The sequence below is a fragment of the Thunnus maccoyii genome, chromosome 22, assembly GCF_910596095.1.
Source record: "Thunnus maccoyii chromosome 22, fThuMac1.1, whole genome shotgun sequence".
NCBI classification, from domain to species: domain Eukaryota; kingdom Metazoa; phylum Chordata; class Actinopteri; order Scombriformes; family Scombridae; genus Thunnus; species Thunnus maccoyii.
This window is the reverse complement of record NC_056554.1, coordinates 20,245,008-20,270,489: the sequence shown is the minus strand read 5'-3', so window position 1 is coordinate 20,270,489 and position 25,482 is coordinate 20,245,008. Positions and strand designations below refer to the sequence as shown.

General features: G+C 41.2%; 1 protein-coding gene across 5 annotated transcripts in view; it reads right to left on the bottom strand.

The window, feature by feature from the left end:
• Positions 1-25,482, bottom strand: part of col4a6 (collagen, type IV, alpha 6) — a 134,266-nt gene that overhangs the window by 87,001 nt on the left and 21,783 nt on the right. The gene's annotated exons all lie outside the window — the stretch shown is intronic.

The following is a 25,482-nucleotide window of genomic DNA, read 5'->3' as shown; positions in this document are numbered from 1 at the left end:
GTTAACTTGTCTGTGTGCATTCGCTACCAGTCATTAGCATAACTTCTTCTGAAATCATACTCCACAAATAAACCTGCAGTCACATTAACTTGGTTAAGAAAGATCTGGAATGTAAGACGAGTGGGAGGATGTTACCACACAAACCTGGCAACAAAACAAGTTGTCCTAGCAACCAGACCAGCAACACATATCTGACATGACAACAGGCTTGCTTAACTGGGCGATCTTTTTAAAGATGCTGATGCATGCTCTTTTGGGACAATCCCACCTGATTTTGGCTGTCGCGTATTTTTATCTAAGCCGCTTATGAAAGGTTTGTGTGGATCTGAGGCTTCAGATCACAACAAAGAGACGCAGTTTGAGGCCAGATCTGATAACGCCTCAGATGTATTTATTAAAAGCTGAGCTTGAAAGGCTTTTTTTTAGGACTTCATGGCTAATTTTGCCCTGCAGACGAAAGTTTTGTCACTTGTTTGATGCAACATTTCCTTTAGGGATTGCTCAAATTTAGCAAGCCACTCCTACTTTCACAAAACAAATTAAACCGGTCAAACATCTGTGCTAAATCGTGCTTATGCTATCAATCTAAATCCAGAAAGTCTGAAAAAGTCGTCTGAAACCCTGCCAGTGCATATTTGCACACATTAGTGTCTTGATTTGTACTGAGAGCAAAGAAACGTGTTGATTTATGATGAGCAAACATCGTCGGTTTCAGACAATGAGGTCATTTAGGTCTGAATATAGCTCAGCGTCTCACCTTGTGACATGTTAAGTGTCTAATCATCACGTTAATTTGCAGGAGGTGCTTGGACTGTCTCGTTAACTGCAAAACCACAAACCTCCGGCTAGAAATGCGCCTCCACTGCTTTTGTCTTTTTGTTTATTCGTCTTACATCAAGATACGGCGCCGTTGAATCTCTTCATCTGATGTGTCCGATGTGTTAATCTCCTTATCGGGTGCCATATCTGATTCACTTTCAATCATCTGCATCCAAAAGCAAATGCATGTCAGCTCTGTCATTTCTATTTCTGTTTCTGTCAAAATGTCACAACGTGTATGTCATTAAATTAGGACAGGAGTTGTAAAGACGCTTTATAATCCAGCCGCAGATGTCATAGTTTCTGTGCAGACCGTGCTAGCACATGTTTTCTCAAAATGAAGAGTGAGGATCAGATGCACTGTGAAATATGACTGAGCTATTGCACAAGTTAACTGATGATATTTGTAATTTGTTGAGTCTGGGTGAAGTTCAGCCAGGATAAGATCACACAAAGCACCTGTGCAGCAGCCTGGGAAAAATGGTGCACTGAAGAAATGTTGAGTCAACAGGTGCAGCCGTCGCACGAGTCCAACTTTAGACGTTCTGTGTATGTAGAATTGTTTTGGGTGAGTTGCAACACTATTAATCAGACTAAGTGTTATGTTTTCCCTGCATATTCCTCTATACTATACACGTGTATCTTTATGCACGACAGAGGTGTTGCTGTTTTGTAACAACATGAAGATTCGGCAGCAAATCACTGCATGCAACTCATGTCAAAAGAGATAATCACTGCGCATCTGTGGCTTCTTGCTCTGCAGTTTCTCATAGAAAACACTTGAAACTGTAGTTCAAAAGGAGCCAAATCAATTAAAGAAACATCTAAATGTTTTGGGAAATGCATTTGTTTGCTCTCTAATATCTGGCTGTTTCCTCTGCTAGTGTTAAACCAGCGCTAGTATGCTAACACTAACCTCTAGTAGGTATGTAGCCTGTATACAAATCAGACAACAAGCCAGTGATGATAAACTGAGAAGGTACTATAATGATTAGGTAACTGACAAAATCAATCACATGGATCAGGAGCTAAATGATTGATTCTTCACCAGATGTTCCCTCCTGTCGCCAGAGGTGAGAGGAGTGAAAATGCCCGTGAAGAAGGAAACAAGTGGGATACAGGAAGTGGAAGGACAGTCCAAACCAGGTGGTGTTAGCATGCACCCTTCAGGTCCTCTCCTACACTGTGTTTAAAATGACTGATTTAAATAGTTGAACCGCGAGTGCCCAGACACATTTATCTTCCTGCTCTTGCAACCGTTGTGTCTCTCAGCCCATTACATTAGCATGTCTGGACTGTGACAGAACACAAATGACGCAGCGATCGGGAAGAGTTTGCAAAAAGTTCAGTGCGAGAGGGAGACACGCCGCAAAAAAAAAACCCCAGACGATTAAAAGTCTCGTAAAGCAGCGGGAGGGAAAGAAAGAGGGTGTGTCGCTGTGTTTATGTTCTGTAACATACGAAAAAAAAATTATAGCTGTCAACTCAGAATGTGATTAATAACCTGTCAAACGGCTGTGGCATGGCGTCTAACATGTAGAACGGTGTCATATATAGAAGCAGCTATTCATGGACTCCCAACTCAAGACATCAGGCTATATAATACTCATCACCTCACCTGCTGCCAAGTGTGTGTGTGCCATACATTCCTCTATCTCGCATGTCTCCTCTATCTCCTCAAGAGCTACACGACAGGACAAGACACGGACATAGCTGTCCCTCACCACTGTGCGAGTGTATGTTAGGAGTGTGTGTGTGTAGGCCTGTGTGTTTGTGTGTGTGTGTGTCAGCAGGGGAGCATCTAAACCAAAACACACAGCTGCTTTTCCTGACCCACTTTCGCTTTGAAAAAAAAAACAAAAAAAAAACGTGATTGTTACTTTCTTTCTTTACTCTCACTCCCTCCCTCCATGTCGGTCTCTCGTTTTTTCTCTCTAGCATCATTCGCAAGGGGCCTTGAAAGCCCTTGAAAGTTTGTGAAAGCTTAAGGAAATGAGTTAAAGGTGAGTTTTTAGGATCATAACTGATGAATATTTTCAAATTTATGGCAATTTTAAGCTCTATCTACCAAATTCAGGCTCTATTCAATAGCCTATCAATTACTTTTTCATTAACTGATTAATCATCTAACCTGCAGAATGTCAAAAATAATCACAAACGCCCATCATAAGTTCCTGGAGTTCAAAATTATGTCTTTAAACTGCTTTTTTTTGTTTGACCAACAATCCAAAAAGCCAAATAAATTCAATTTATAGTGATGTCAAATGGAGAAAACCAAGTTAATCCAATTAACACATGCACATGCCAACTGGAACAGCGTAAGGAAATAAAACTAAACCAAGTCAAACACACTGTTGAACAGTCCGTCACACCTTGAACTCAATCCAAGTAAACTGTTTGAAATGCTGGTGAAAAATATGGAACAAAAGCGACGGAAAGAAGATAAAAACCCTCATTTACTCAAGTTAACACATTCATTTCTCAGTAATAAAGTCAATAATCTGGTATCGTTACAACACTACCCTCCTCTGTCTTCTCCTCCCTCCCTCTCCCTCACCTTTCATCCCTTCCTCCGACTCCCTGACTCTGAAAAAGAGGAAGGACCTCGGCAGAAATGAAAGCACGGACGAGAAGTGGGGTTTCCAGCGGAGTGGATCAGAGTGGATATCAGAGTTCAGGAATGTCATGTTTTTGGCTGCAGGGGGTCGGGATCACTCGGCTTAATGGTCTGGAGAGACCTCATATAGGAACTCAGCATTTCCAAATGTGGGAATTTGAGGAATTCAAAGGGACAGTGAAGGAGGGCTGTTGTCTGAAATGGCTAATTTTACTTATCTTGAGAAGGGCTTGGGAGATCTAAGAATTCCTGGGATGCTGCACTAGCAGGACTACTGGTCTGTCAACTGCAGCCAAAGTCAATATAGAGAATAATTTCACATAAAGAAATCCCTTTAATGAAAGTTCTTGTTTTGTCTTTGTCATCGTCTTTGCTCTGAAGTGTTTGCACTTCAAAAAGACCACCTGTCACCTTCTCCTCTTTCTTTTTTGTTGATTAAGTTTTTGTCTCTCGCTGCTCCCACAAATGATTCTGTTCTTCTTTAAAGTCCAAACTAAATGCTGATATTCCTTCCAGACATGTATAACACATGTCACTGGAGATTCTATACTGGTTATAAGACCCTTAGAGACCATTAGAATACCAAAGGTAATGTAAATTCTCTCATAAACTGTATTTTGGTTCAGTCAATACACTGTAAAAATACAAACCATAACCAAGTACTGCTCCATAAACACACCTGTTGATGTATATTTGATGAATGATATGAATGTTTCATGTGCCAGACAGTGCATGAAAACAAAGATGACAGGATATTATTAGTGGGAAGTGTTTCTATTTATCAGTCGCTGGCTAAAGTTCCTAATACATACCACAGTCTTCATACTTATATGAAACCAAACTGAGAGAGTAGAGGGGTGAAGAGCGGACAGACGGTGGGTCATATCCTGTTCACCTAGACATTTCTTTACGCAGGTATATCTGTGTGTTTGTTTTAGCCTCATACCTATAAGAAAGGAAATTTAGGACACAGTAAATTTCCTGTCGTGTGTGTGTTTCATGCTCTGTGTATTAAAGTAGGAATGTAATGCCCTTTCTTTAAAATTTCCTATCTGTTCAAACTTGTTATGCGTGTGTTTTTCTGTATGTCTGCTTGTAGCACATGAGCATCCTTCCATGACGGCTTACATGCACGCATGCCAGACCCAGGTCAGACAGCATCTGCAAATACCTTTTAAGCTTTGTTTTATCTTACGTGGGCGCCACACGGGGCAGCAAACATATCCTCGTAATTAAAGGACCACATAGGTCGATTGTACCACGTGCTCCAGAACGATCCATAGGAGCGTCTTCTAACATGCCGCCTCTATCGGTGCTTTCCAAAACAAATCAATGTTTACAAGTAATTATATTTTATTGTGTGACAACTGAGGAAGCCCCTTGGATGAGAGCCGAAACGTCTCCAAGTATCTACAACCAAGTCCAGTTGCCCTTGATTCAGCCCTCCTTGGATAACAATGACCTGGATGACTGAAAATCCTCGCAGACGTGGTGTGACAACACACTGGTTAAGATCTGGTTAGGTTTAGGCACAGAAACCACTTGGTTAGGTTTAGGGAAAGATCATGGTTTGGGTTAAAAGGGTAAGATTAGGGTTAGGGTTAGGGTTAGGGTTGGGGTTGTGGTTAGGGTTAGGGTTAGGGTTAGGGTTAGGATTAGGGTTAGGGTTAGGGTTAGGATTAGGGTTAGGGTTGGGGTTGGGGTTAGGGTTAAGGTTAGGGTTAGGGTTAAGGTTAGGGTTAGGGTTAGGGGGTTAGGGTTGGGGTTAGGGTTGGGAGGCGAACAGTGGTCTCCTGTAGCTAAGTCCACTTTCTGCCATCTAGCCATCCACCCAACCCGCCACCTCTGATTATGGAAAATTTGTCACTTTCTATTGACGTCAGGGTCATAAATACTACGGCCTCTAGATGGCGTCTGTCACTCAAACGTAGCTCGTTTTTGCCGACTGAATTTTCAACATATATACTGTTGTTTTTCTTTTGAGGACAGGCTGGGGACAGCACAAGTCCAGGAACAATCACAAAAATGCACCGAAAAGTCACTTCAGTGTACTTCTGCATGATTGACAACTCGACTGACAGTATCTGAATCGCCCTGATGCGCTTAACCGTGACCATCTGGAGCTCCAGGCAGGTTAAAACAAACACACATTGATGTTTGCAAATACAGCTCGGCCTCAGGATCTCAGCGCGCTCTGTATTTCATCTCTAAGCATCACTGGAGGAGTGTTGTACGGACATGCCTACGTTTAGCTACGCTGCTGGTTGTGTGTACCCCTAACGCCTCCACATCGTCCTTGTTCTGCGCCATTGCAATTCAATAATGTCACGCAAGCACGAGTGTGCATGCGTTGATTTGAAACACAGTGTGTTTATGTCTATGTTCAGGTTATCTTGGTGCACTTTTAACCTCCCGCTTTTTCCATTTGCTTCCCACACAAAGCAGATGCAGTGTCCTTGGGTTTTTCAGCTATCTCTTGTAATGTGCCAAATACAGGACTGCAACAAATGATTACTGATATGTCAATTATGTTCTTGATTAATCGATTAGCTGTTTGGTCTATAAAATGTCTGATGTCAGTTGATCACTGCTTCCCAAAACCCAAGATTATATCCTCAAATGTCTTGTTTGAGTCACATTTTTTCTTAAAAAAATGTGACTCAAATTAATTAATCACTCATCAGCATAGTTGGCAATTCATGTAATAGTTGACAACTAATCAATCAATTGACTAATCATTACAGCTCTAGCCAAATATATGTCCAAAAAAACACTTTTGGAGTATTTTTACATCTTTTCTCTCTCTGTAAAACATTTTCAAATGTTTGATGAACTCAACAAGTAGTCAATTAATCGATTAGTCGGTTGACAGAAAAATAATCAGCAACTATTTTGACAATCGATTAATCATTTTGAGTCTTTTTTTTTAAAGAAGAAATACTAAAATTCTCTCATTCCAGCCTCTTTAGGCGTCTTTGATAGCAACCTGAGTATCTTTGGGTTGTGTGAGGACGTCACCTTGCCCTTTAGGAAATAATGATTGACACAGCACTGTATTTGCATCCATGTGTTTGAATCACAGGTGTCTGAAACAAGCGCGAACATGCACAATGTATGCATAGAGCAAAGACCAGCTGATACAACATGACAGACATCCACTGTTACAGTCAATCATCTGAGGAAATACACAAAGTTAACATAGCGATCATCACCGTTTCTGTTTTTATTTACTTTTCTTTCTGCAGGTTTTACCCCAGCAAAACTTTCTAATCCTACAAATCTTCTATCTTCTACTTTTTCTTCCTCCTTACCTCACCTTACTTCTCTCTGTCTCTCTCTCTCTTTCTCTCTCTCCTCAACTATCTGCCTGCTGAATCTCAGGCCTGCAGGCCATGTAGATGTACTGACATGTTTAACACCTTTCATCCAAAAACACTAAACTGATCTGATCCGGTCACAGTGCTCTCAGTGTGTGCATGTATGTATGTGTGTCTTTCACCTGCTCCAGGTAATCAAGATCATTCCAACAGATGTCTCCCATTGGGGTGAGAGTAATTATAAAGGTATTCAATGAGGAAGAGAGACTCTGAGAGCGAGACATACACTCATAAGGCTTGACTGATTGACAGTCGTTGAGTTGACACTCAGAACTGTTCGTATTAACTGCAGAACATGGTTGCGTTTATGACGCCTCTGGTTAAAATACCAGCATCATATACACACAGGTGCACAAACTCAAACACTGTCTGAATACCTCTGTAATTAAACTCTCTAATCCCAGTGATGGACATTTGGTGATGCACTTGTTCACCTGCTTGACGATCCACATGTCTAATTTCAAACTTTCTTCTTCTTCTTTGTATTTTCCAACCTGCTCCAGAAATATAAACCTTTCGTCAAACCTTTTTTTTTGTCTTTTGTTTGTTTACTTTTTATAATCTTTAATCTGCTGTTGGCCAGCCACAGCTAGCAAAACATTGGCATTCTCATTACTTTACTTGTTTCTCTCCCTCCTCCCCCTTGCTTGTTCCAAACTTTTAATTTTGTCCCTTTCATCCTACTGTCAGAGCCCTCTGCCCCAGTGCCCTCTGAATGAGCCTCCTCACAGACAGATGAAGAGAGAGAGAGAGAGAGAGAGAGACAGAAATAAAAGACAGACAGGCAGGCGAGGGGGGAGGAGGAGAGGAAAAAGACAAGAAAGGGAGATTGGGAATCGCCCCGGTAATTTACGGCTTTTCATAGTGATGCAAAAAAGTCAATAAATTGAGTTGATGTGAGGCTATTGACTCGCTCACCCGTGAACGCGCACGCAAACAAAAGCTTCATAAACAGCTGATTTGCAGCAGCCTTTTTTTTTTTTGAAGACTAATAAAAAAGTTACTCAGCACACTGAGGTCAGCTCTGTGTGTGTGTGCGTGAATCAGTCCATGACCTTTGCAGATAAAGACACCGAACAGCCCTTGACACAACACTGACAGATATACAGCCGTCTCTTTATATCTTTTTTAGCCTCTGCACCCACAATAACTCTGACTCTCCTTCTGTCTGTCCACTCTTTCTATTCCTGGCTCTCCCATCGTGTCAGTCTCCACTTCCTGTTTCTCTACTCTTCTTCTTCCATTCCTGTAGTCCTTTATCTCTCTGTATCCCTCTCCTCCTCTTCTTCTTTCTTTCTTTCCCTGTTGCCCCCTCTTTTGATTTTCCATCCCTCTTCTCCACCGTTTTTTACACTTCTTTTTTTTTGCTCTAATCAAGCCGACAGGACTCACCGCAAAGAAGGTGATGACCCTTTGATATAAGTGACAGAGCTTTCTGTGTTTGAAAAAAGAGACACACACACACACACACACAATGCCAGACTGGATGAGGTGCCTCGCGGGAGCTGAGGATGACCTTTAACCCCAGTGGGCAGCTGTGCGCCGGACATTTCTCCATTCAGAAGTGAAAAAGACGTGAAATGTGAGATGTTTCTTCATTAAAATCTGAAATTATAGTAATCATATACTGTCATGTGTTGACAAAATGGTACAACAACTTACATGTTTTACCTTTAGTTAAAGGATTTTTGTTTTGGTCTCACAAGTCCTTTAAATAACCTTAAATGCATCATGTTCAAAAACTAAGCTGACATCTTGGAGCTTTTCACCTGACGCCAACAGAGCTGGATATTGACACTTTGAATGTTTGCTCAGATACATTTTTTGCCTTATATTATGATACGGTTTCTGGTTTAAATCATGATTTTCCCAGTTTATTTTATTTAGGATTAACGCCTGTATGGCTGCTTGTGTTTAGACAACATTTATCATTTGAAAAGAGGAAGAATATATTCCTCAAAGCATCATTTCAGTGTCGGGAAAAACACATTTCTAACGACACCAAGCCCTAAAAGTGTATGGCATGAATGCTGTTCCTGCATACAGTTAGTATATATTGCAGAGAGATCAAAAAATGCAATTTATAAAGGAATTATTACCAAATTTACAGTAAAAATCGAAAAAATATACAGTGTTCTGTATTTTTATATCAATTAATATATTAATATATGCTGTTAACATGTTTGGGAAGAAGAAAAATATCTTAAGCAACACACACACACACACACACGCATACACACCATGGTGTGTAAAACCAGCTGAGAATCCCCTCGTAACAGAGGAGCAGAAAACCCCCTCCAACCGCGACAGCAGGCCTTTTGAATGGTAATGCTATTCTCTCCTTGGCTACGGTAAAAACAGCACATCACAATGCGCTGCTCATCTTCTCCACTACAGTCCACTCTACAGGGGGTCACACACACACACACACACACACACACACACACAGATGCATGCATACACACTCACAAAAGGATGGGTTTCCAGCTAAAGGAGCAGCGGGATGTCTACAGAAACGAAGTGAGATGGATTGTAACCTGTTGCAGATTTTTTTTTTACTGGACCGGAGGCCACACACACGCACGCGAACATATTGTCTTCTCTCTCTCTCACACACACACACACACACACACACACACACACACTTAACGGTGATACCCTTTGAGGTTTTAAACAGAACAGTCCCCAGACACCACTTTGCTTCATGTGAGGGGCTTAAGGGGCCCCTGGGGAACAGTTAAAACCTGGTGACTCTGTAGGTCAAAGACCTGCTGGTGGCTGGAGAGAGAGCACACTACTCCACTTCAATGAAGGCTTTTTTTACAAAAAAAAATGGTTTAAAAAACAACAAATCTCGAGAAAAACATAAATATAGATAAGGTGAGTGAGATCAGGGCAGGGCAGGCATGTCTATCTGATAAGTGATGGAACTCGATCGTCTGGGGATGATTGCGGCAAGACAAACACGGCATGCATCTTCCCCTTTTCACAGACAATTGGTAAAGAGCAAACTGCAAGACTGAGACAAACAAAGTTAGAAGAAGAAGAAAGGAAAAGCAAAGGTAAAGCAAAGTTCCCCTATCTGACCTGTTTGGGCCTGTTTGTCGTGTAAAGTTTCAGGTTTTAAAAATGTGATTTATTGACAAATTTCTCTCTTTAACTGTGTCAATAATCCGCATCCGTGCGAGTCATTTGTTGCCAGTATAGGCAAAAAAGCATAGCTTTGGGGGTCTAGAATTGGATTCCGGCCTCAAATTTGACAGTACAAGTCGAGTTCAGTCAGATCAGATCTTAAAAGACATGAATGCAGTCCTTGTTCTGGTCTCAGTTTTAGGCCTGATGAAGAAAAAGTACAAGAAGAAGAAGAATTTGCCTACAAGAAGTGGGCGATATGGCCAAAATCCTCTATCACAGTATATGTAATTTCATATTGTTGTATTGATATCATGATATAGTAAGTTTTCTGGAAAATAAACTGTGAAAATGTTCATGGAAATGTAAGTTTTTGGCTAATTCAGCAAATCAAATACCTGACAAATCAAGGAACTTACAGTAGTATACCGTCATTGATAAAAATGGGGTTGACAAACACCTCTAATTCAACAGCACCACACACTGCAGCCTCCAAAACGACCTGAAAGTTGAATTAACACCTCTCTGAAACAAAAACTGAACTTTATAATCCAAGCTGGGAGTTAACTGGGAGTATATCACCATATCTCCCAACCCTAAGTTTGCTCTTTCCGCTAAAGCCAAGCTGTTCCTCTAGAAACAGCAGAGAGAATATACGTTTAGGACGAGCTAAGCTAAAACACCCATTTGATTACTTAGACTCCAGCTGTTTCCCTAAACTGATCATCCAACTCAAATTTCTGCTCTTTTCTATCCCAAATCTTCCCAGCGCACCGTGTTAGCAGCTAAGCGGATGGAGCGAGATCAAATTGCAGGCGAATACTAGCTCGACAGCTTTAACGTTAGCTTAACAGATCAATAGCTCGGCTGCTTTAGCATTAGCAATACAGGTTGGGTTACAGGTATACGTTAGCTTAACATCTGATAGAAAGCTGCTTGAATGGAAGTATTGTAGACGTAAAGGAGGTATGGGCATTGTGAGGGCTTTAGTGAATGTGGCAGAAAAGAGTTAATTGGCCCCTTTTTCTACCAAGTGTGCTACCTATGACCTAGTAAGTGTCAGGTTGCTTTAAATCTTGGGGTTTTTTTTAATCTGGATTTCCTTTAAAGAGCTTTGTGAGAAAGAAAAAAAACTTCAATCAGAAGATTTACATACAGTAGTATCTTAAAAGGTGGGTCAGGGACTTGAAATGGGTCACTGGGTTACATATATGTGCCCCTGTTTTGATATCAAATGCAATAAGAAACACTAGACTGAAAAATAATAAGTGTTTAAAGGCCGTAAACCAACTAAATCTGCTCGTTCTGTTGAGAGTTACTGTGGAATATACCTCACATGCAGGGTGGAGTACTTTGAGTGATTTACAAGCAGTGTGGTCATAAAGGTGTGCGTAAGACAGTGTGAATGTGTGTGTACGTTTGATGCCTTAACAGCTAAACCCCCCGCTGTACTATAGTTGGATCCACCGAGGCCACCCAGGAAGAAACACGATGTCTGCTAGATAGCGTGTGTATATGTGTGTGTGTAGGATGAGCTCTATAACTCATTTATCATCGTCCACAGGAAGCCCTATCATTGCCATCATACGACATGTTTCTTGCTATCTCAATCCCTAATCCGGGAACATTTGTCTTGCCTAAACATGTGCAAACCATCCTGACATCTACACAAACATACATACACAAACAACCCCCCTGTGTGAATCAAATCCTTCCTTTCCCAAACACATTAAACTGTGAATATATGTCTGCCAAATAGTCGTTAAATGTAAACGCAAACCACAAACATCGTCTGTCAGCTCTAGACTTCCAGAGAGGAAGAATTTTAGTTCAGGTTCAGGTTCAGCTTGATCCCCCATCCTTCGGCTACTCTGGTTCCTTGAAGGTTAAGTCCAGTGGACCAACTAAGTGGACGATAGCAACCAGGTCACTTGACTGTCAGTCAGACTAACCATAGTGGAAAAAAGTGCAAAAACAGGGCAGATTGAGAACATGCTTTCATTCTTATACTGTTGTAATGTAGGATATCGATGTTTAACATGGTTAAAGCTCCATAACTTGAGGTGAACATATGTAAAAACGCTGCCTTCAAGTCAAAATCCAGGGCTTCAACCTGCTCTGAACTTCATTTGCAAAGTTATTCATTAGTTGCTTCCCCATCGAACTGACATCAGATCGTTCTCACATGCTGTTTGTGTTGTCAACTCACAAATTTGCGATCAGATTCTGGCTCGAACGTTGTATAGAGGTATTTGAGAAGTTTATATTTTGAGTAGCAAAATCCTTCTGCGATTGTTTGTTTACATCGCCTCCAGAGCCAACAAATCAATCGGAACAGAGTAGGCTCATCGGGAGGGAGCTAAAACAGCCTTATTCAGACAGAGGCTGAAGTGAAGGGCTGCGTCCAGAGCCAGTATAAGATAAATAAGGAGTTTTTTGAACTGTAAATCATGCAAAGATGTTCCAATAGAGCCCCAGACTATAAAATGTGCATGATATGTCCCCTTTAAGACGTTAACCTCGTTGACAGAGTTTTGGAAAGTAACATTATCATGAAATATCATCTCTCAATCAATGATTTTCCCACTTATAAAGCCTGGTTGCTAATACTGATAAAATATATTTGTATAATAAATGGTTGAAGGTGTGTGGGTTAAACCATACCAAACATGTCTGGACTAAAAGTTTGTCATTTGACTTGGAGTTTAGTCAACTACTGACATCTAATAAAGTTGGATTCAGCAGTGACCCGTGTGGAAACTCAGTGAGAAAGTTGGTGTGAAGTGTATCTAAGCGTGTTTGCATGTCGGTGTGTACATGCTCCGTGTCTCTTCTCCCTCTCTCTCTCTCCCTCTCTCTCTCTCTCTCTCTGCATGAATGGAGGGAACGGGGTCACTAGCGGACATCGCAGATCTGGGGCACAGCGAGAGAGAGAGAGAGAAAGAGAGAGAGCAGGGTTGTATGATGGATTCATCACGTGCGGTTGTAAAGAGCCATGCATGTGATCGTGTCTTTTCTCCTGGAGGTCGGTCACAGGAAGGCTGGAGGGTGATTATCGGAGGTTATGAAGGACACGTTGCACTGTCAAGAAGCTTGACAACAATTTCGTTAATAGGCAGCACAAACTTTAACCTTGCAGGTTCTCTAGTTAGGATTACTAATCTTCTACACAATCGATCAACTCCTTCTTCTTCAAGGACAAGAAAACTTCCCTGTTGTTGTTAATATGTAAAGGAGCAAACCAGATGGACCTGCCTTGATAAAATCCTAAGGAAAACTATTACCAAAGGACACTTTGAATGTTATAAAAGCAACCCAGGTGATCATGGTTCAACATGGACTGTCAGTAAACAATCTCACAGGCTTCCCCCTCGTCAGGTTTTACATTCAGCATGGCACACAAATCCCAAAGTCTTTGATTCTTCAGGAAACTAGCGTCTCTCGCACATACAAGAAGAATTTCCACAACAAAAGACAAGCAGAAGAACACTCCTTTATTTTACCGTGTTGAACCTTTTCTGTTTTTCTGTCCATCTAAACTAGCTTGATTCGAAAGATATCGCAACACATAAGCAACAGATTCGATCTAACCGTGTGGATACATTTTGAAAAAACTTTGTATTGCTTCTTATCAAGCACAGACGTGACATTCAGATAAGTCATGATCAAACCTGAATTATTCTGTTTGTATGTGTTGCGCTGCACATTCATACAGAATTCCTCCTTTTCCTTTCCACAAGATGGACAGATGGATCGTTATCGCACGATAATTCACGGCAGCACTGTGTACCAAGATAATGATTTTGACACTTTCCCAACTGGGAATTGGTTGTGGTTAAAGCATCTGCCTAATTATTACTGGCTGTACTTTCAATTCCTGATAAGTAAGTAAGTATATCATATCATCATCTGTGTGTGGCTATGATTGAGGAATGTTTTAATTTGTTGCCACATAAAAAACCTCCATCAGCACAGGTGATTAATCAGTTTTGAGGTCAGGAAAGGGATGATGTTCTCCTGCCAGCGAAATATTCCTCCTCCTTACAGGTTATTAATACTTATTTAGATAATTGTTTTTTTTCTTTCTGCCACAGTCGTGACAAACACACATGCACCCATTTAAACTCTCTCTCACACACACACACACACACACACATTGCTGTTTTCTCACAGCTTTCCTCGACAGTGTGCGAGAAGTTGCACCCACACAAGACGGGTCATCCAAAACAGATTGTGGGCTACTTGTATAAATCAGTCGCCTTAACACTACAGCGAAAAAAAAAAATCATTCATCTCCGACAAGAGAAGCTGTAACGGGATGATAACGAAGGACAGGTTTTTTATTTTTTATCCCTGGTGTCACATGTTGGTCAATATATAAAAAAAATATAAAATGCTGGTTAAATATGTCTTTTCATAGACACAAACACACACTCAGTATTTCACAATCATTTGAAACACACAAATTTTACCAACCTCTGACACACACTGATCCACCTACAGTATTAACCACTGTCAGAGAATCAGACAGGTGTAGAGAAAGAAGTAAAAGTCTGGTTTTACTGACGGATTTAGGGAACAAATTGGGTAATTGACACCATATTATGGTCATTTATCAAGCAAAAATAGCAATTTTTATGTGAGGTGAAGCTCCTTTTCTCCTTTACATCGTCATAAAGTGATTATCTTTGAGGTTTTGAGGCTGCTGTTTGGACAAAACAAGCTATTTTAAGACATCACACAGAAATAATCAACAGATTCATCAATGATGGAAGTAAGCAGCACTGCACAGAGTAAGACAACAAGCAGGGAAGAGAGGCGTATGAATGTAGGTGTATACAGCCCAAAGAGAAGCACTTTGGTGGAACATCTTAAATTACATTTTTACGGTCAAATCTAAAACGCTACATTCTGCATAAAGCAAGAAGCCGTGTCGAAGCGAAACACAAAAAAAACAAAAACAAGAACGCAGAGATGTGAAAAAGTCCAACGTGACAAGATGCAACAGGAGCTGGCACTTTTTGCCAACGGCAGATATAAAAAAAAAACAAAAAACAAATTCCTAACACCATCGTAGAAGACGTTCACAAACAGAGCGTGTGTGGTGCAGCGCAGAGGATACAAAAATGTCTTCAAGCATCAGTGCAAAAAAAGAAGCCGGGGTTGTCCTCTTCCATCTAGCCATGAGGATGATCAAATCTCAAAATTGGTACAAAATTGTGCTAATGCTGCCTGCACTTGCACAAATTTACTGAGAGAATTAAAGGGGGTTTACTACTGATTGAATGTAAAACCCTGGGATTCATACACTCATCCACATGTGTGTGTGTTTTGGATGCACGCACATCCACGCAGACCACAAACCTGCCGCGACACGACACAGCCCCTAAATCACACTTAATGAAGATCTGCTAGCGTGCTCGCCGAAGTCGAAAACAAGCAAGAAAACACGGCGGGAAACGTCAGAAGCCTGATAATGTGTAGCAGCGAAATGGAGGAAAGATGCAAGGGAAGAGTGTTTGAAAGATGGAGGAACGTAAAGAGATAAGTGAGGGAGATCGGGAGGGAGAGAGATGGTGTTGTAAGGGCTTGCATAAACCTGCGGGTGACTGTACATGGGGGCCTTGCTGACTGAGATGTATTGACAAGTAAAAGCTCTGTGTGTGTGTGTGTGTGTGTGTGTGTGTGTGTGTGTTACACGTGTCAGAGTGAGGCTGTAGCGGCTACAGAATGTATAGAAATTCCTGTCGAGGCTGGTTATTGTGTATCTGTATCTGAGGGCTAACGGGAGGAGACGAGGAGGAGAGGAGAAGATGAAGAGTGATGAATCTAAAGGTTTCTTTTTCACATCGTTAAAGGATAATTCTGGTTTATTAAAACTTGGGTCTCTGCAGTTTTGGCGACTGAGATCTGAGAAGGAGGCGGCATCGTTAAACAGAAGTCTGACAGACAATCAATCAATCAATCAAGATTTTAAAGAAACCCACAAGTTAATTAAACTTATTTGGAAGAAAAATCAAAGATGAATGTTTAAATTATTACCAAATGTGTTGAAAACATCCTTTACAGTTAACAGACCGACCTCTTGGTTCAACCACTTGATTTTCCTCTGCAATAAGGATTCCTTACTTATTAGTTATGACTTTAATTTTTACCTTCAAATTAAGAGTCTGTCCACTTGTCACCATGTCCTCATATCTCAGCAATTAACTTTGTGAGTACAGTGTTTAACGGTACTAGAAACAAAAGGCAAAGCTACGAAAATCAGACAAAACTTGTAACAATTTGGTCTATAAAAAAGCAGGAAATAGTGAAAGTTAATGTCTTTAGATAGTGATTGTTGTCTGACAAACACTCCAAAACCCCCAAATATTCAGTTTATTGTTATAAATGACTAAAAAAAGTCAGAACCAACAGTTGTTTTCTGTGATTTTTGCTTAAAAAATGATGAATACATACAAAATTGTTGTATATTAATATCTAATAGACTGGTTTATGAGCTGTTTTAGATCTGATCCATGTTAGCTTGTAGCATGGGAGATGTTAGGGTAGAGCGAGGAGCGAGACGGTGACAGAGGAATGGAGGCAAATGGACGGAAGACGGATGGATGGATGGATTTGAGGGACATTTGTTTACCAGCCTCCATCGTCACGGCAGCTGCTTGTTTTTTTTAAAAGTACAGCCCCCCCCCACCGCGCCGCCTCCATCTCCTCTCCTCCACTCCGAATCAGCTCATCCCGTCACTCAGCCGCACGTCGTTTTCGTCCAGCAGAGGCTCACAAACAAACACAGGTCGGTAAGTTCAACCCGTCAATCGCAATCTTTCAAACCCCTTACTCGGGAAGGGGGTCGATTGCGCCCCAAAGGGAGGGGAGGGATGATTGCGGGTGTTTTAAAACAAACAGTGACTGACAAGTGGCAGCTCTGAATGGGGGGATCAGCACGTCGTATAGATTATCATCTGACACAGGAGCATTCCTCCGAGCTGGATTAAGGATCAGCGGTGCTTTTTCTTTTCAGGTGGTATGAGCGAACATGATAACTGATCTGAGAGCAGCGACTCTTGTGTGTCACATATTATCTGGCTTTAAGCCATCATACAAGAGCTACACTGTAAGAAAAATCCATTATGAAGCCTTAAAAGCTTAAAAAAGTGAAACAGAATATGTCAGTAGTGGCGACAGTTCTTCTATTTCTCACATGATTCAAGTTTTTTCAAGAATTTTCAAAATAAAAGTGGAGCAAGCTGCATTTTCTTTAAATTACTCAGAAAAATGACTTGAGATATGAATGTTTTTTACAGTATAACAAAGCAGAGAATCCACACAATGAAACAAAATACATTAAATATATAGCATTAAATCTCCATCCTGTCTTTCAGTTTACCACACAGAGAAGAAGACAATACAGCGAGTGTAAGCGACACTGTTTCTTTCTTCCTTTCTTTCTTTTTTTTGTCAGGCATGTGAACTGCAGAAACCCTCTGGTGCTTTTCCCAAACACACACACTGTAACGTAATCTCTACAGCTGGCCGAGCTTTTTCCTGAGGGAGACGAGCCGAGACACAAACACCGCTGTCCACGGCGGCGCAGACACATGCAAACACATGTACATGACAAGCACGCACCGTCCACTCCGCTCTCCTGTGGTTGTATGTCAAGTGTAACAAGGGGAGAAGAAGAAAAAAAGAGGGGGCGAGAAACCGAATACTGAGTTTAAGGCCAAACTTCCTTCACTACATGTGGGTGACAAGAGGACGCACAATAACACCGTTTAGCTGCCAAATTGCAAGTCCCGGATGTAATTTTTTTGTTTTAATGTCGTTTTTATTTGACATTACAGGATGGAGGACATAAAAATACACACAGCTACAACAAATGTCCAATATAACACGATATTTCCGAGTTGTATCCGGTCGATTAAACTTTACAGCGTGAGCAGAGAGGTCGTATCCGTCCACCAAACTTCAAGCCAAATCACATTAACTTTTCCAGACAGCTTCCCAATAAGAAGCACATAAACTCCTTCTAGTTTCAGCTGTTGAGGTAATTTAGGAAGCATCTATCACCTGTGTGGTAACATATGGCATTAAAGTAAAGATATTTCAAGAATAGGGCAACATTCTTACAAAACAGCTATAAAAAGCTATTAATATCTCACTCAAAATGGGTTTTTTTTATGTTGCAGGACAAAGAGGAAAATTCCCCAGGTATGTTTTGAGGTTTTGGAAAACCAACAGGATTCCTAACTGATACAAGCAGGTATCCCGAGGGCTCATTTTCCGCTGGTTTGAAGGACCTCCATCCATCCATAAACAACCACTCCACCCCCTTTTCTACATAACTGAAACACACAAAAAAAACTCTCCAAATAACTCCTGAACCATCTGCTCTGTTTTCCACCTGTGAAAGACAAATAGAGCGTGTCATCAATCTTCACGTATGTGTTACCACCTGTACGCCTTTAGTCAGCGCTGAGGTCGGACCGACATGAGATTACGTGAGGCGTTGTTGTTTGTTGGCCTTTTTTTTTGGTCTTGTTTTTGTTCGACTCCCCTCCCGTCTTATCGCATCTATTTGGTCTCTGACTCACTAAAGTCCTATTTGTTGAAGGTCGGTATTCCCCCGGGAACTCCCAGAATGTAATATGGTTGGTTTGTGCAAAACAATCACACATCTGTTAAGTAAAAAAAAAAAAACAATTATTGACAAAGTGTTTCCTTTGCTAAATCTGTTCATCTGCTCCATCTTCTATTTGTATCCATTTTGTCCATTATTTAGCCTGTATCCAAATAAAACAAATGCAGCATCACACTGGCTCTGTTTGCAGCAATTAGATGGATCCCAAATGAATAAGATACATAGTTTCAGTCACTGTTGAAAGCTGCATCCATAATTTTGCATTTTCAACCTACTAAACCTTGTAAATACTTTGAATTTATGGCGAAAAAATGACCAAATTATTAATTTTCATTGAACTTTTGTGATGAAAATGTGTGTTGCTTCCATAAAAAGGCCTTAATGGGGAGAAAAGATGGTGCCAGTCCAGTTTTTTTATGTTATCTGGCTATTTTTTCCAGTTTCAACTAAAACATTTTAAAACTTGGTTGTTTTTCCTCACTTTCTTTTAATCTCCCTCCAACTTCAAAGATGTGCCAAAATCCGATGAAGCTTATTAGCGTAACGGTGATGAAACAGACAGGAGTCGATCCAAACAAGGGGAGTGATAAGTGTTTTACTTGCACTGATGTGTGTGTGTGTGTGTGTGTGTGTGTGTTACTGTGTGTAAGTATGTGTGTGAACTATGCTGGACACTGTACAGGCATGCTGCGCAGGCAGTTATCACATTATCCCCTCGGTCTATACACTCACTTATGGGTCTGATGTATACGATTGCTCGGTGCGTGTGTGCATCTAATTCAGTGTAATTACTGGCCCTTTAGCGACTCATTCTTTATATTTCTATGGATTCCCCCTGAGGAGTTCAGGTAATGAATGCTATTCAGCTGTCCGTCTTTATCTCCGTGCTTCTGTTCAATTGTGAATGCTTTTTAAACACTCATCACAGATAGAAGGCGCCTCCAGGTGAGATATAATGAATAATATCTATCATGGCATATGTAGTACAGAGTTGTGAGAGTAGAAGAAGAAAAAAAACATTTGGGCATGTCTGGGGTTTTTTTTGGCTGATCCAGTGAAAAAAATACCTGAAAAATCAAAAGGTTCCTCGTCACATTAATGTCTGAGATGTCTGTCTAATGTCTGTAAACGCAACATTTCAATAAAGCAGAGCTGCTCACTAATTTGCAACATTGCCCGTAATGGCTTTAGTTACTCTACATGCGCCTCTTAGCTGAGAGGAAGATCGTCATTTCAGATTATTGCATTTCTGAGACGCCTTAAAATGTGAAACTATGATTTCACAAGAAAAAAAAGCAAAAAGGAAAAGATTAGACACACGCCTAAATAATAAACATGATCTGAAACAGAATTTTTGTTACTATCTTAAACCTTTGATTCCTGATAAACATCTTGTTTACACCCATTAGATTAATCTCAACCAACCAATCGGAACCACCGGCCTGATAAAACCAGAGATACATGGTTCACCGGGTCCATATAAACAGTAAAGCCAAGAGGGTTGCTGTTATATTAAAAGAACACAAGAAAAATATATGTTAAATATGGTACATGGAGATATTTTTCTACTTTTACACATATTAAGACACCAAAATAGACCAAGAAACGTCTCTTTACTGTAGCTGGTACAGATTCCTCATCTTACTAAAGGGTGTTTGTGTAATTTATCAGGAGCAGTTGTCCTCAAATCAAAGGCAGAAATGCTCTAAATGTACATGAAGTGACTGAAATTAAGATTAAATCTGATTCATACAAGATTTTTAATGGTTTTAATTGAATATGTTTATGATAGTTTCTCTGATTTAAGTCGACAACAGTGCAGCTTCAGTAAAAACTTTGGTCCAATTAGCTGGATAAGAAGAAACAAGACCATTTTAGCCTGATAGCGCTCCCAGTACGTTAACTGGGACTAGACTGGGACCCCTCGTCACGTGGTTTAAACACCACCCTGCTATCATAACACGCAGGACGCAGTGACAGGCGCTGATAGGAGCAGGGGTGCAGATTACATAAATCCGATAAACATACACACACTTGCACACACACACACACTAGAGGAAGCGCTATTTTAACGACGGTGACGACCCCACTCTCTCTAATTCCTTCTCTCTCGGTTTAAAATAACCGAGACGTGGGTGACGGGTGGCTCCTGGGAGAGAGGAGGAGGAGTGTCGGATTCTGTCTGAGTCATCCGGAGACGGACGCACACCGGAGGAGGGGCCGTCGGGACTAAAATATAAACTTAAGGAACATGTTTATCTTTCATTTCTGTTTCGAGAAGGTGCAGCAAATCCCTAACAGGAAATAGAAACGATCTCGTCGAAACCTCGAAAAAACACCTTGAAAACGAACATCCGTATTGTTTTATCTCCACTCCTCCGCTGAATGATAGATGAAAAAGAAAACTTGGCACCCGAAGGAGAGTCATGAGGCTCCTGCATGACAAGATTATCAAAAATAAGTTTTAATGAGCCTGAGTCGGAGCCAGGAAGACAGAACGATTCTCTCGTTTTTGTTTTTGTTCTTACTTAAACCAGAGAGAAGAGAAGCGAAACATTAGCCGGATATACGTGGGCGGAGGTTTTCAAGGGAGTGTGTGTAAAAAAAAAAAAAAGTGTCCAAGGACTAAAATCAGATCTGGGGGGAGGAGGTCAGAGGTCAAAGTAGCACACTCCTCTCCTTGCTTCTTCACTGTTGAGGCTGAGTGTGTGTGTGTGTGTGTGTGTGTGTGTGTGCTATTTTAGGCATGATAACAAATTCTTATTTTCATTATAGATCACTGAGTCTATAAAAAGCCTGTGAATGAAGTCACCGGAGCTCAGGGAGTCACTTTCTAATTGCTTTCATCCTTCCTCTCCCTTCTCTTTATTCATACTCTTCCTCAACAGGAACTTGTTTATCTCTTTCCCTCCATGTCTTGATATTAACTCTTCCTCTTCATTATTTGCTTCCTTCCTCTGCTTTCCTTCTTTCCAACTCCACTTCCATTCTCTCTTCCTCCTCCTTTCCCTCATCGCTTCTTCTTCTCATCCTCCACCCCACCTCACTCTTTAACGCCTCGCCACCTCCTCCACACCGTCCAGTTCCTCTTCATCATCCTTTCATTTTCATCCTTTCTCTTCATTTACTTCTACTCTTCACCTAAATTCTTACCCTCCACCTCCCTCCTCCTCCTCCTCCTGAGGAATTCCTGTCTCGGGTCGTTTGCAGCCTTTGACTGCGGTTACAAGCCACTGTAAAAGCGGTGTGTTTACCCCCGAAAAGAAGGGGTGAAATTCATTAAACATCTTTTGTTGACAGTAAAAAGACACGGCTACGCTCGAGGGAGCGTACACTCACAATCGCCAGGTTAGGGCATGGAGGAGTGGATGTGTGTGTGTGTGTGTGTGTGTGTGTGTGTGTGTGTGTGCAGAGCTGAGGAATGTAGTCTATAGGGCATGTCAATCTACATCTTGTTCTCCGGTGAGAAAATGACAAGCTGTGATGGATGCAGGGAGGAGGAAGTGAAAGGAGGGACGAGAGGGAAAGGGAGTGAAATCAAAGGAGGAAATAGCAAAAGAAAACAGATGAGGAGCACCAAATTTGGGAGAAGGAGATGGAGGCAAAAAGAAAGAAAGAGGAGGAGATGAAAACACACCTGAACTCCCCCCCCCCCCTCCTCCTCCTCCTCCTCCTCCTCCTCCTCCTTCTACGCTCCCTCCTTCTCCTCCTAAGACTCTCCCTCTTTTCTTTTGTCCTCCTCACATTCCTCCCATCTCGAGCAGGGTACAGCTGTCAGTTCTCAGCCCCGGGGCGAGAACAGGGATGAAAACACCAACTCTAACTCACCTCCTCCTCCTCCTCCTCCTCCTCCTCCTCCTCCTCAACCCCCACACATCCCTACACCTCTATCTGTTCTACTCTGATGGATGAAGAAACAAATGCAAATCAGGAGCAATTTCAGGTTAAATTGGAGTTTTAGTAGCAGTGAATTGCTGCTCTTGAAGAAGCAATAATATCATTAGTTGGTTTCCTCTACAAGAATGAAACAGACAAAATAGATAAATTGTGTCTCTTTTCTTTTTCACACCTCAGAGTTGGTTTAATTTGTTTTAATGCTGCAGTGTGTGTTGGTCAGCCAGTCTCGTTTGTGACTGCTGGAGTTAGCTGCTCCGCTTCTGCTAACATCAGTCACTAAGTGATGGCGCGGAAAGTTCACAATGTTTTAGTCATTAAATCAAAAAATGCTTGCAACCGCTGCCTTTTTTGAAGATGAATTACAAGACAGATGAAGATAACTCCAGCATGTGTGTGTGAGCACACTGTAGACAGTCTGGAGGCTGCACCATCTGGGCATCAATAAGAGGAATTGATAAGCTATGAGGCGTACGATTCCTGATGGATTGGACGATTTGGAACCAGTTCTCAATTGAAACCAGCTCTCGATTCCAATCCCTAATTAAGCTCCCTGTCCATCATGTTGAAAACCTATAACTTTAGCTTCTTTACCCCATAATCTCCATTAAAATTTCTTTCCCATTTTTTATTTCTACTCCCAACCTTCCACCTTGACCTTTGACTTCTGTGCAGAGTAAAGACGTCACACTTCCTGTAAGAAAATCAGTAATCTAGACAGAAGTTACATTTACATCAAAACATGTTGGACAAAAGCAAGTCAGTGTTACATAAGGTCACTGTGTAGAGACGGGGTTGCGTAAAGAGCAAAATAGCGTGCCACAGCCATCGAACAGTACAAAGGTTTTAATTGCAAACAAACACAATTTAAGTTTTTTTGTCTCTTTTTTTTATTTGTATCCGCTGCTGCAGAACTTAAACCCTTTAACCCCCCGCTGCTGAACCAGGCTGCTTTATCTTTGCAACATATCATATGTGCATTTATATTCAGATGCATCGCCGGAACGCGGCATGACCGAACACGAAAGTGCCAACGCAGCCCTGAATTTAAAGGTTGGCATATTTATAGCATCAATAAATAACATTAACCCCCAGAGCTACAGTACAATGGTGATAATTTGGAGCTGGCTGACTATTTGATGACCTACGTCTCTTCGCTTGCTTTATGTCACGGAAAAAACAGTATTTAAGATGATTTAGAGCGTATAGATGGTGTCAGGTTCTCCGAGAGGGTATATTTTGTGAATTCTCCTTGTAATGCAATGCAAAAGCTGAATTATATATTTCCTGGAGTATCTCACAAACTTTATTCCTTTTGTTTACACATGTTTTAAATATCTGGAGTTGCAGAATTAGCTTTAATATATACACAATTTTACAAATATGACACAAGATATAAAAGCAGACCTTCTTATTTACATTCCTGATGAGGAAATTCCTGACATGATAGCTACATAAAAGGGCCATTTCTGTTATTTAAAGCCTTATGGAAGGTCAGTTTTTGCCATAACAAACACAAAATGTAGAAATTAAACAACCGCCACGGCAAAAATGTCCCCTTAAAAAGGCTTTCTACATGTATGAAATCAACTTTCCGTCGTTTTCACAGAGGCCGTGTTCATCCACCGCCTTCCGACTAGCTTCAATCCAACTTTATTTGTATACTTCTGTTTACAAAGCCATCCGTCACCATATACTTAACGGCATTCCACAGACCTAAAGCTTCACAACACTGCAAACCTCAGGTAAGCTTACAGTATATACAAACCCACCCGTTAGCTCTCCCTCTCTCTCTCTCTCTGTCTTACTCTCTCTGGTTTGTGTAATCTTTAACCGCCTCTCATCATTTTCCCCCGGAAACCACCCTAACAGCAACATAAAGCATCTAAACTCAGGACTGGACCACCAACATCAGCCACTAACAGCAAATTAGGTGACATGACCAATACACGTCTGTGTTTATGTCTGTAATTACATATATGTATACACTCTGAGTCAGTTTATTATGGGATAAAGCATGGAGCAAGTACTCTATGGAGTGGAAGGAGATGGATGAGTTTGTTTGTTTTTTAATAATTTAAGAGCTAAAGTCTTCTATCCGCCTGCTTTTGTGCATAAAGTCTTGAAAACTTTAGTGGAAATGTCAGATATTTGACAAAAAAAAAAGAAGTTTTACACTTGGTTGAGGTGAAAAAGTTGGAAGTTTGCTGGGCGGTGCGAAGGCTGGACATGAAAAGCCACAGCAATGTCGCAGCAGCTTGTCAAGGAAGAGGACGACCGAGTGACACTGGTGGAGAATGGAGAGAGAGAGAGAGAGAGAGAGCGCGTAGGTGTGTGCTTCACTTGTATGTATGCATGCTTCGGTCTGTGTGTGTGTGTGTGTGTTTGTGCACGGCAGACAGCTGGTGGGAATCTCTCAAACGTCAACTCTGCTTGTTCACCTTGTGATGGGTAGCGGTTGGCATGGCAACCATGTACATAGAGCCGAGGCAACGTTTGGCTAACAGGACCTCGGTAGAGAAGTCGAATTTAGCAGGAAGGAAGCAAAGACCCCTGAGACGTCCTGGTGACTCGGTACAGTGACGTTTGAAATAAATTTATTTAAGATTTGTGAACATTTTTTTGTCGCAGGAACTTTAATTTCAACAGTTTTTGCAAAATATATGACTTTTTTTCTCCTTAATAATACCTATTCAGCAAACAAATCCCTTTTTGTTCAGACCTGTCCCCGAAACACATGATACACACAGTCCATTTTTAGTCCCCACAGTGTTCAAACACACACACACACACACACACACACACACACACACACACACACACACACACACACACACAGTGCCAAGAAGCCATCAGGCAGGTATGCGGAACAGACCTTGTTCTAGGAGCAACAGGTATTAAACAGGCTGAGGTAGAGAGACAGACAGACAGATAATACAGGAGCAGATACATTTAACCTTCCTCTCTCTCTCTCTCTCTCTCACACACACACACACACACAC